We start from the raw sequence: 11,308 nt of genomic DNA on the forward strand, positions 1-11,308 counted from the left end.
GGAAATCACCCAATCAGGACATCAGACAGAAAGCCTAATGAAAAAAATTGAAAGCAATAAAAGAGACCTATGGGATAATATAAAGTGTGCCAATCTATGCATAATAGGGATCCCAGAAGGAGAAGATAGAGAAAAAGGGATTGAAAATGTATTTGAAGAAATTATAGCTGAAAATTTCCCTAACCTAAAGAAGGGAACAGATATCTAGGTACAGGAAGCACCCTAACAAGATGAACCGAAACAGACCTACACCAAGACATAATAAAAATGGCAAAATTAAAGAGGATTCTCAAGGCAGCAAGACAGAGTTAATTGCAGGGGAACCCCCATAAGGCTATCAGCTGATTTCTCTACAGAAACGTTGCAGGCAGGGAGGGAGTGGCAAGATATATTCATAATCAAAGTCCTGAAAGGGAAAAATCTGCAACCTAGGATACTCTACCCAGCAAGATTATCATTTCGAATAGGAGATAAAGAACTTCTCAGACAAGCAAAAACTAAAAGAATACAGCAATACTAAACCTATCTTAAAGGAAATATTGAAAGGCCTTCTCTAAATAGAAAAGTAGTAAGAATCTATATGAAAGAGAAAATTACTATTGGAAAATAAATCACTTAAATAAGCCAGTACACACATTTAAAAAAAACAAAAGAAAAATTTTCTGTGAAAGTAATGATAACCACAAGGAACAGTAAAAGGATAAACACGAAGATGTAAAAGAGGACATCTAAATCACAAAATATGGGGAAGGAGAGGAAGGAAATGTAGATTTTTTCCCTAGAAAATGTTTGAACCTATATGACTCCAGTCTAAGGCAAGTAAATATAAGAAGGGGTTAACGCACGTGAAAAACAGGGTAACCAGAAATCAAAAATATACAGTAGAGTCACAAAAACCAAAAAGAAGAAAATATAAGTATAATACAAAAGAAAACCATCAAAACACAAAAGGAAAAACAAAAGGACAAATAAAATATAAAATCAACAGGAAAACAGGGTTTAAAATGGCAATAAATACATGTCTGCCAATAATTACCTTATGTGTCAATGGACTAAATGCTCCAATCAAAAGACACAGAGTGGCAGGTTGGATTAAAATACAAGAGCCTAAAACATGCCGACTACAAGAGACCCACTTTAGGGCAAAGGGCGCACATAAATTGAAAGTGAGGACATGGAAGAAGATATTTCATGCAGACGGAAATGACAAGAAAGTCAGGATCACAATATTTATATCAGACAAAATAGACTTTGAAACAAAGACTATAAAGAAAGATAAAGAAGGACACTATAAAATGATAAAAGGATCAATACAAGAAGAGAATAGTACGCTTGTCAACATACATGCACCCAATATAGGAGCACCCAAATATATAAAACAAATACTAACAGACACAGAGGGAGAAATCCTTCAATGTTGTGTGGAACAATGCTAAACCTATGCTAGGCTGGCTTAATCAACCTCTTCAATGGTGGGCCCAGAGGGGGCACCACCAGACGGAGGAGCTCCACCACCAGGGAAGCCCCCGGGCACTCCTCCTGGCACTCCTCCTGGCATGCCTCCTGCGCTCTGGTATAGCTTGGTAATGATGGCGTTGCAGACTTTTTCCAGCTCCTTCTGCTGATGTTCAAATTCTTCCTTCTCTGCAGGCTGGTTCTTATCAAGCCAGTTGATTATTTCATTACATTTATCAAGAATCTTCTGTTTGTCCTCATCATTAATCTTGCCTTGAAGTTTCTCATCCTCAACAGTAGCTTTCATGTTGAAAGCATAGGATTCAAGAGAATTCTTCGAAGACACCTTATCCCGCTGCTTCTCATCTTCAGCTTTATACTCCTCTGCTTCCTGAACCATGCGTTCAATGTCTTTCTTGCTCAAACGGCCCTTGTCATTAGTGATGGGAATCTTGTTGTCTTTTCCTGTGCTCTTATCCACAGCAGAGACATTGAGGATGCCATTGGCATCAATATCAAAAGTGACTTCAATCTGAGGAACACCACAGGAGGCAGGAGGTACGCCTGTGAGTTCAAACTCGCCAAGCAGGTTGTTATCCTTGGTCATGGCACGCTCACCTTCATAAACCTGAATGAGTACACCGGGCTGGTGGTCCGAGTAGGTTGTGAAGGTCTGCGTCTGCTTGGAGGGAATGGTGGTGTTGCGCTTGATGAGGACAGTCACGACTCCACCAGCAGTTTCATTTCCAAGGGAAAGAGGAGTGACATCCAACAGCAGGAAGTCTTGAACATTTTCAGATTTGTCTCCAGATAGAATGGCTGCCTGGACAGCTGCACCATAAGCAACAGCCTCATCAGGGTTGATGCTCTTATTCAGTTCTTTCCCGTTGAAGAAGTCCTGTAGAAGTTTCTGAATCTTGGGGATGTGGGTTGAACCACCCACCAGGACAATATCATGGATCTGAGACTTGTCTAGCTTGGCATCCTGAAGGGCTTTCTCCACAGGGTCCGGTGTGCCATGGAACAGGTCAGCATTCAGTTCTTCAAATCAGGCACGGGTAATTGAGGTATAGAAGTCAATTCCTTCACAGAGGGAATCAATCTCACTACTGGCCTGGGTGCTGGAAGAGAGAGTGCGCTTAGCACGCTCACAAGCAGTACGAGGGCGACGGACATCCCTCTTGCTCTCACTGATGTCCTTCTTGTGTTTGAGCTTGAATTCTGCAATAAAATGGTTGACCATCCGGTTGTCAAAGTCTTCTCCACCTAAATGGGTATCTCCAGCTGTAGATTTGACCTCAAAGATTCCATCCTCTATAGTGAGGATTGACACATCACAAGTGCCACCACCTAAATCAAAGATCAGCACATTTCTTTCTGCTCCAACCTTTTTGTCTAAGCCACAGGCAACAGCAGCAGCAGTTGGCTCGTTGATGATTCGAAGTACATTGAGCCCAGCAGTAGTTCCAGCATCTTTGGTAGCCTGACACCGAGAATCATTAAAGTAAGCGGGTACTGTGACAACAGCATTGGTAACAGTCTTTCCAAGGTAAGCTTCTTCTATTTCCTTCACCTTTGTCAAAACCATGGATGACACCTCCTCTGGATAAAACCTTTTTGTCTATCCCTTGTATTCTACTTGAACCTTAGGCCTGCCTGCATCATTCACCATCATGAAAGGCCAATGCTTCATATCAGACTGGAAAACAGCATCATCAAATCTTCGTCCAATGAGGCGTTTGGCATCAAAAACTGTGTTGGTGTGATTCATTGCAACTTGGTTCTTTGCAGCATCACCAGTCAATCGTTCGATATCAGTAAAGGTGACATAGCTTGGGGTAGTTTTGTTCCCCTGATCATTGGCAATTATTTCCACCTTTCCATGCTGGAAGACACCCACACAAGAATAGGTGGTGCCAAGATCAATGCCAACTGCAGGTCTCTTAGACATGGTTGCTGGAGTGCAGGCCCAGGTCCACTGGAGGAGAAAACAGCAACCTACAGAGCTGCTGCCGCGTTCAACGAGATAGTAGTAGGAGACTTTAAATACCCAACTCTCATCAACAGACAGATCTTCCAGCCAGAAAATTAATAGGGCAACAGAGATCCTAAATGACATAATAGAACAGTTAGACTTAATTGATATTTTCAGGACATTACATCCAAAAAAGGCAGAATACGCATTCTTCTCAGGTGTACATGGAACTTTCTCAAGGATTGACCACATACTAGGGCACAAAACAAGCCTCAAGAAATATAAGACTAAAAAAAAAAAAAAAGAAAGAAATTTAAGACTATAGAAGTCATCTCAAGCATCTTTTCTGATCACAACAGTATGAAACGAGAGATCAACCACAGAAGAAGAAACGAGAAAAAAAATTACATGGAAACTAAACAACATGCTACTAAAAAACCAATGGGTCAACAATGAAATCAAAGAAGAAATTTAAAAATACCTTGAGACAAATGACAATGAAAACACAACTATACAAAATCTATGGGATGTAACAAAAGCTGTTCTTAGAGGAAAACTCATAGCAATACAGGTCTTCTTTAAGAAACAAGAAAAATCTCAAACAACCTAATCCATTACCTAAAAGAATTAGAAAGAAGAACAAACAAAACCTAAAGTCAGCAGAAGGAAGGAGATAATAAAGATCAGCGAGGAAATAAAATGTAGATTTAGAAAACAATACCAAAAAAAAACCCCAAAAATACACACAAAGAGCTGGTTCTTTGAAATGGTAAACAAAATTGAAATACCTCTGGGCAGGCTCACCAAGAAAGAAAGAGAGAAGATCCAAATAAACAAAATAAGAAATGAAAGAGGACAAATCACAACTGATACCACAGGAAAAAAAAAAAACCCATAAAAATGCTATTAACAGTTATATGCCATCAAGTTTGACAACCTAGAAGAAATGGACAACTTTCTAGAAACAAACAGTCCAACAAAACTGAATCAAAAACAAATAGATAGCTTGAACAGACCAATCCACCAGAAGTGAAATCGAATCTGTTATAAAATAAAACCTCCCTATATAAAAAAATTCAGGGCCAGATGGTTTCACAAGTGAATTCTACCAAACATACAAGGAATAACTTGTAGTGATCCTACTCCAACTCTTCCAGAAGACTGAAGAGGAAGGAAACACTCTCAAAGACATTCTATGAAGCCACCATCACCCTGATACCAAAACCAAAGACACTACCGAGAAAGAAAATTACAGGCCAATATCTTTGATGAATATAGAGGCAAAAATTCTCAACAAAAAATTAGCAAACCGAATCCAACAACACATAAAAAAGATCATACACCATGACCAAGCTGGATTCATACCAGAGTCACAAGGATGTTTCAACATATGCAAATCAATCAACGTGATACATGACATCAACAAAAGAAAAGACAAAAACACATGATCATCTCAATAGGTGCAGAAAAATAATTCAATAAAATTCAACATCCATTCATGACAAAAATCCTTACAAGAGTCGGTATACAGGGAACATATTGCAACATAATAAAAGCTATTTATGAAAAACCCACTACCAGTATAATAATACTGAAAAACTGAAAGCCTTCCCACTAAAATCTGGAAAAAGACAAGGATGTCTACTCTCACCAGTTCCCTTCAACATAGTATTGGAAGTCCTAGCTGCAGCAATCAGACAAGAAAATGAAATAAAAGCTATTCAAATTGGTAGGAAAGAGGTAAAACTGTCACATACACAGAGGAAATGATACTACTTATAGAAAACCCTAAAGACTCTACACAAAAAACAACTAGAACTGATAAACGAATTCAGCAAGGTAGCAGGATACAAGATTAACATACAGAAATTAGTTGCATTTCTTTACACTAACAATGAAGTATCACAAAGGGAATACAAACAAACAATTCCCTTTAAAATCGCATCAAAAAAAAACACTACTTAGGAATAAACCTCACTAAGAAGGTGAAAGACTTATATGCTGAGAACTACAAAACATTAACAAAGGAAACCGAGGATGATTTAAATAAATGGAAAGATATCCCATACTCTTGGAATGGAAGAATTAATACTGCTAAAATGGCCATACTACCCAAAGCAATCTACAGATTTAATGCGATTCCTATCAAATTACCCATGGCATTTTTCATAGAACTAGAACAAATAATCCTAAAATTTATATGGATCCATAAAAGACCCAGAATTGCCAAAGTAATGCTGAGGAAAAAGAACAAAGCAGGAGGCATAACCCTCCCAAACTTCAGACAATACTACAAACCTACAGGCATATGGATCAATGGAACAGAATACAGTCCAGAAATAAACCTGCATACCTAGGGACAATTAATCTTCACCAAAGGAGTCAAGAATATACAATGGGGAAAAAGTCTCTTTAGCAAGCAGTGTTGGAGAAGTTGGACAGCTGCATGTAAATCAATGAAGCTAAAACACACCCTCACACCATACACAAAAATAAATTCAAAATAGCTTAAAGATTTAACTATAAGACACCATAAACCTCCTAAAAGGGAACATAGGCAAAACATTCCCTGACATATATCATAACAATGTTTTCTTAGGTCAGTCTCCCAATGTAAAAGAAATAAAAGTAAAAATAAACAAATGGGACCTAATCAAACTTGCAAGCTTTTGCACAGCAAGGGAAGTCATAAACAAAATGAAAAGACAACCTACAGACTGGGAAAATATTTGCAAATGATGCAACCAACAAGGACTTAATTTCCAAAATATATAAACAGCTCATATAACTCAATAATAAAAAACAAACAACCCAATGAAAAATGGGCAGAAGACCTAAAGACATTTCTCCAAAGAAGATGTACACATGGCCAATAAGCACGTGAAAATATGCTCATCATTGTTAATTAGAGAAATGCAAATCAAAAGTACAATGAGGTACCACCACACACCAGTCAGAATCGTCATCATTAAAGTCTACAAGTAATAAATGTTGGAAAGGGTGTGGAGAAAAGGAAACCCTTCTACACTGCTGGTGGGAATGCAAACTGGTGCAGCCACTATGGAGGTTCCTCAAAAAACTAAAAACAGAGGTGCCATATGATCCAGCAATCTCACTCCTGGGCATATACCCAGACAAATCTGTAATTCGAAAAGATACATGCACTCCTATGTTCACAGCAGCACCATTTACAATAGCCAAGACATGGAAGCAACCTAAATGTCCATCGGCAGAGGAATGGATAAAGATGTGTATATATACAGTGGAATATTACTCAGCCATTAAAAAGTATAAAATAATGCCATTTGCAGCAACATGGATGGACCTAGAGATTATCATACTAAATGAAGCCAAATACCATATGATATCACGTATATGTGGAATCTAAAATATGACACAAATGAAAATATCTATGAAACAGAAACAGACTCACAGACACAGAGAAAAGACCTGTGGTTGCCAAGGGGGTGTCAGGGTTAGAGAGGGAAGGATTGGGAGTTTGGAGTTAGCAGATGCAAACTAGTAGATATAGGATGGATGAACAACAAGTTCCTACTGTATAGCATGAGGAACTATATTAAATATCCTGTGATAAACCATAATGGAAAAGAATATATATAATATATATATTATATATAATACATATACTATATATAAAATATATATATATAACTGAGTCACATTGCTGTACAGCAGAAATTAACACAACTTGTAAATCAACAATATTTCAATAAAATAAAAAAAGAAAACTATAAAAGACTTATAAAAATTGAAGACACAAACAGATTTAAGGATATACTGTGTTCATGGATTAGAAGAATTAATATTAAAATTTCCACACTACCCAAAGCAATCTATAGATTCAACACAATCCTTATAAAAATATCTATGACATGCTTCACAGAACTAGATCAAATAATTCTCAAATTTATATGAACACACAAAAGACCCCAAATAGCCAAAATAATTTTGAAAAGAAAAACAAAGCTGGAGGCATAATGTTTCCTGATATCAAATTACACTACCAAGCTACAGTCATCAAAACACTACGGTACTGGCACAAAAATGGACAAATAGATCAATGTAACAGAATCAAGATTCCGGAAATGAACCAACAAATTATCTACGTCAAAGGAGGCAAGAATATATGATGGGAAAAAGATAGTCTCTTCAATAAATGGTGCTGGGAAAACTAGAAGGCTACCTACAAAAGAATCAAACTGGACTAGTCTCCCTTAACATGCACAAAAATAAATTCAAAATGAATTAAAGACTTAGATGTAAGAACTAAAACCATAAATTTTCTAGAAGAAACCATAGGCGGTACACTCTTTGCCATCAGTCTTAGTAATATTTGTTTGGATATATCTCCTATGGCAAGAGAAGCAACAACAAAAATAAACAAATGGAACTACATTAAACCAAAAAGCTCTGCGTAGGGAAGGATGTTATCAACAAAACGAAAATGCCATCTACTGAAAGGGAGAATACATTTGTAAACTGTATATCTGATAAAGGGTTAATACGCCAAATATACCAGGAACTCATAAAACTCAAGAGTAAAAGAATAAAGCACCCAGTTAAAAAATGAGCAGAGGATCTGAAGAGACAATTTTCCAAAGACATATCAACAGGCACATGAAAAGATGCTCAACATCACTACATCAGTGAAATGCAAATCAAAACCACAATCAGACATCATGTCACAGTTTCCAGAATATTGTATTATCTAAAAGACAACAAATAACAAATGTAGACAACAATGTGGAGATAAGGTAACCATTGTGCCCTGTTTGTGAAAAGTAAATTGGTGTATCCACTATGGGTAAAAGTATGGCTATTTCTCAAAAAAATTAAAAACAGGTCTACCATATGTTCCAGCAATTCCACTTCTGTGTATTTATCTGAAGAAAAAGAAAACGCTAATTAGAAAATATATAAGCACCCCTATATTCACTGCAGCATTATTTATTATAGCCAGGATATAGAAGCAACCCAAGTATCCATCAATTAATGGATAAAGAAGAAGTGATGTCTGTGCGTCTATGTACACACACACACACACACACACACACACACACACACGATGGAATATTACTCAGCCAAAGAAAAGAATGACATCTTGCCATTTGAGAGAACATGAATAGACATAGAAGATACCATGCTAAGTCAGACAGAGAAAGACAAATACTGTATGATTTCAATTATTTGAGTAATCTAAAAAACAAAACAAATGAACATGTAACAAAACAGAGGAGAGGGGAGTGCGAGGAGAGGGGAGTGCCAGAGGAGAGGGGAGTGCAAGGAGGAAAAAATAGGTGAGGGAGATTAAGAGGTACTAACTTCCAGATGCAAAATAAACCTGTCTCAGGTATGAGATGGTATACAATTTGGGAAATATAGTCAATAACTAAGTAATATGTTTGTATGGTGACATATCATAAACACACTTTACTGTGTTGATAATTTTTAAATGTACAGAAATATCAAATTACTATGTTGGACAACTGGAACTACCAGTATTGTAGGTCAATTATAGTTCAAGAACAAACAAATAAAATCACAGAAAAAAAGATTTTAGGTTACCAGAGGCAGGGTGTGGGTGGAGGGGGAACTGGATGAAAGTAGTCAAAAGGTACAAACTTCCAGTTATAAGAAAATAAGTGCTAGGGATTTAATGTACAACATGATAAACATAATTAACACTGCTTTATGTTATATGAAAGTTGTTAAGAGAGTATATCCTAAGAGTTATCACATTTTTTTTTGCTATTTCTTTAATTTTTTACCTATATGAGATGATGAATTTTCACCAAACTGATTGTGATAATCACTTCAGGTGATAATCATTTCATGATGTATGTAAGTCAAATCATTACGCTGTACACCTGAAACATAGAGTGCTGTATGTCAATTATATCTCAATAAAATTTAAAGCAAAAGATGAATAACACCTTAATAAACCTAACTTAGAAAAAAAACGTTATACCAAGATTAAGTGAATCCTACACCAGGACTCCAATGTTTTGGTTGTTAGGAAATATATTAACTACTCAGCTTATAAATTTATGATAGGCATGTGATCAACTTGATAGATACAAAGAAAGTAGCATGGTAGAATTCTACAGGTAATAATTTAAAAAATAAAGAAGATATTAATACATATGTACTGAAAGAAATATCACATACCCCCAACACTAGTTAACCTACAGAGAAATAACAGATTAATTTCCTCTAATTGTCTGAAAGATCACCAGGAGATATGAATACCTAACTTACTTAACACTTTTGATGAATTAGTCAAAAAATTATCTTTGGAAAAGAAGGATTAAAATCATCTCGATTTGCAGAGCATATGGATATATATTTAGTAAGCCCAAAGAATCAATGGATTATTGTTTCAGAAAATAAGACAATAAAATATCGTAAAGACTATAACATAAGCATATAGTACACAGTTCATGTAGACACATTCCAAGCAGTTACAAGGCATATTAAAAGGGAGGCTGCAATTTTAAAAGTATAAAATAAAATAAAAATAAATCTAACAACACATGAAAAGCCTATATGAATAAAATTATCATGAACTCCTTATAAAGATAATATAGATTTGAAGAAAAGGAAAATCAAACTATTTGCTTCAATATAATAATAAATCTTATATATAGAGAAAAAATATACCAATACACATATATGTGTGTATATGTATATATATGTATGTATATACAAAAATGTTTTTCTGGGGATAGATAATTTATTTTTTACATAAAATAATGAGAATAGATATAATGTATGTAAAATAATGAGTTTTTACTGAAATTAAAGATTAGTTATTATTAACTTAAATATATTTTACAAGATATTTTATTTAAGTTTCATGGGAACTACAAAGAAAAATCTATTGTAATTGCACAACAGATAAAGAATTAATTCATAGCACATCAAAAAAATACAAAGGAACAACAACAATAACAAAGAGAAAGCAATGAAAGGGTAATTGTAAGCCCTTATCAACAATTAAGTTAAACATTAATGGACTAAGTTCTCTAAAAATAATGACAGAAAGCAGTTGAATTAATTTAAAAACAGAACCTACAATATGCTGTCTACAAGAGACTCTCTTTAACTTTAAGGACATATAAAGGATGTGAGAGGATGTAAAAAGGTAATTCATACAAATGGCAACCAAAAGAAAGCAGGAGTAACTATATGTATATGATATAATACATATTTTCAATCAAAATCAGTCACAGGAGACAAAGAATGTTACTATACAGTGATCAAGGGGTCAAATTATCAAGAGACTATTATAAGTATAAATATATAAGCACCCAATACTGGAGCATGTAAATATTTAAAGCAAACATTAACAAATACTACATGTAGAAAAAGCAATAAAATAATAGTAGGGTACTGCAATACCCCACATATAAACGTGGATACAGCATCCAGACAGAAAATTAATGAGAAAACATTGACCTGCTTAACTCTTTAGAAAAGTAAACCTAACAGATATATACAGAACATTGCATTCAAGGACACCATAAAACACATTCTTCTCAAGGGCAAATAAAACATTCTCCAGGATACATCACTCCTGGGACACAAAGCTAACCTTAACACATTTAACATTAAAATCATACCTCAGAGCTTTCCAATCAAAATGATATGGAAGTAGAACTCAATAGGAGAAAAGCCTGAAAAATTCACAAATACATGGAAATTAACACACTCTGAATAACCAATGGGTCAAAGTAGAAATCAAAAGAAATTAGTATCTTGAGAAAAATAAAAATACCACAATTTAGAGAGTACATCAGAAGTAGTTCTTATGTGCCTACATTTAAAAAAATGAAAGTTTTCAAAAGAAAAGCCACC

At 35.3% G+C, this 11,308-nt stretch overlaps 1 pseudogene; it reads right to left on the bottom strand.

The window, feature by feature from the left end:
* Positions 1–1,272: 1,272 nt before the first annotated feature.
* Positions 1,273–3,508, bottom strand: LOC111164730 (heat shock cognate 71 kDa protein pseudogene; annotated as a pseudogene).
* Between the last annotated feature and the right edge of the window lie 7,800 nt (positions 3,509–11,308).

This window comes from Delphinapterus leucas, chromosome 2 (assembly GCF_059928025.1).
Source record: "Delphinapterus leucas isolate spDelLeu-1000000601 "Yukka" chromosome 2, BTC_Dleu_Yukka2, whole genome shotgun sequence".
Classification (NCBI taxonomy): Eukaryota; Metazoa; Chordata; class Mammalia; order Artiodactyla; family Monodontidae; genus Delphinapterus; species Delphinapterus leucas.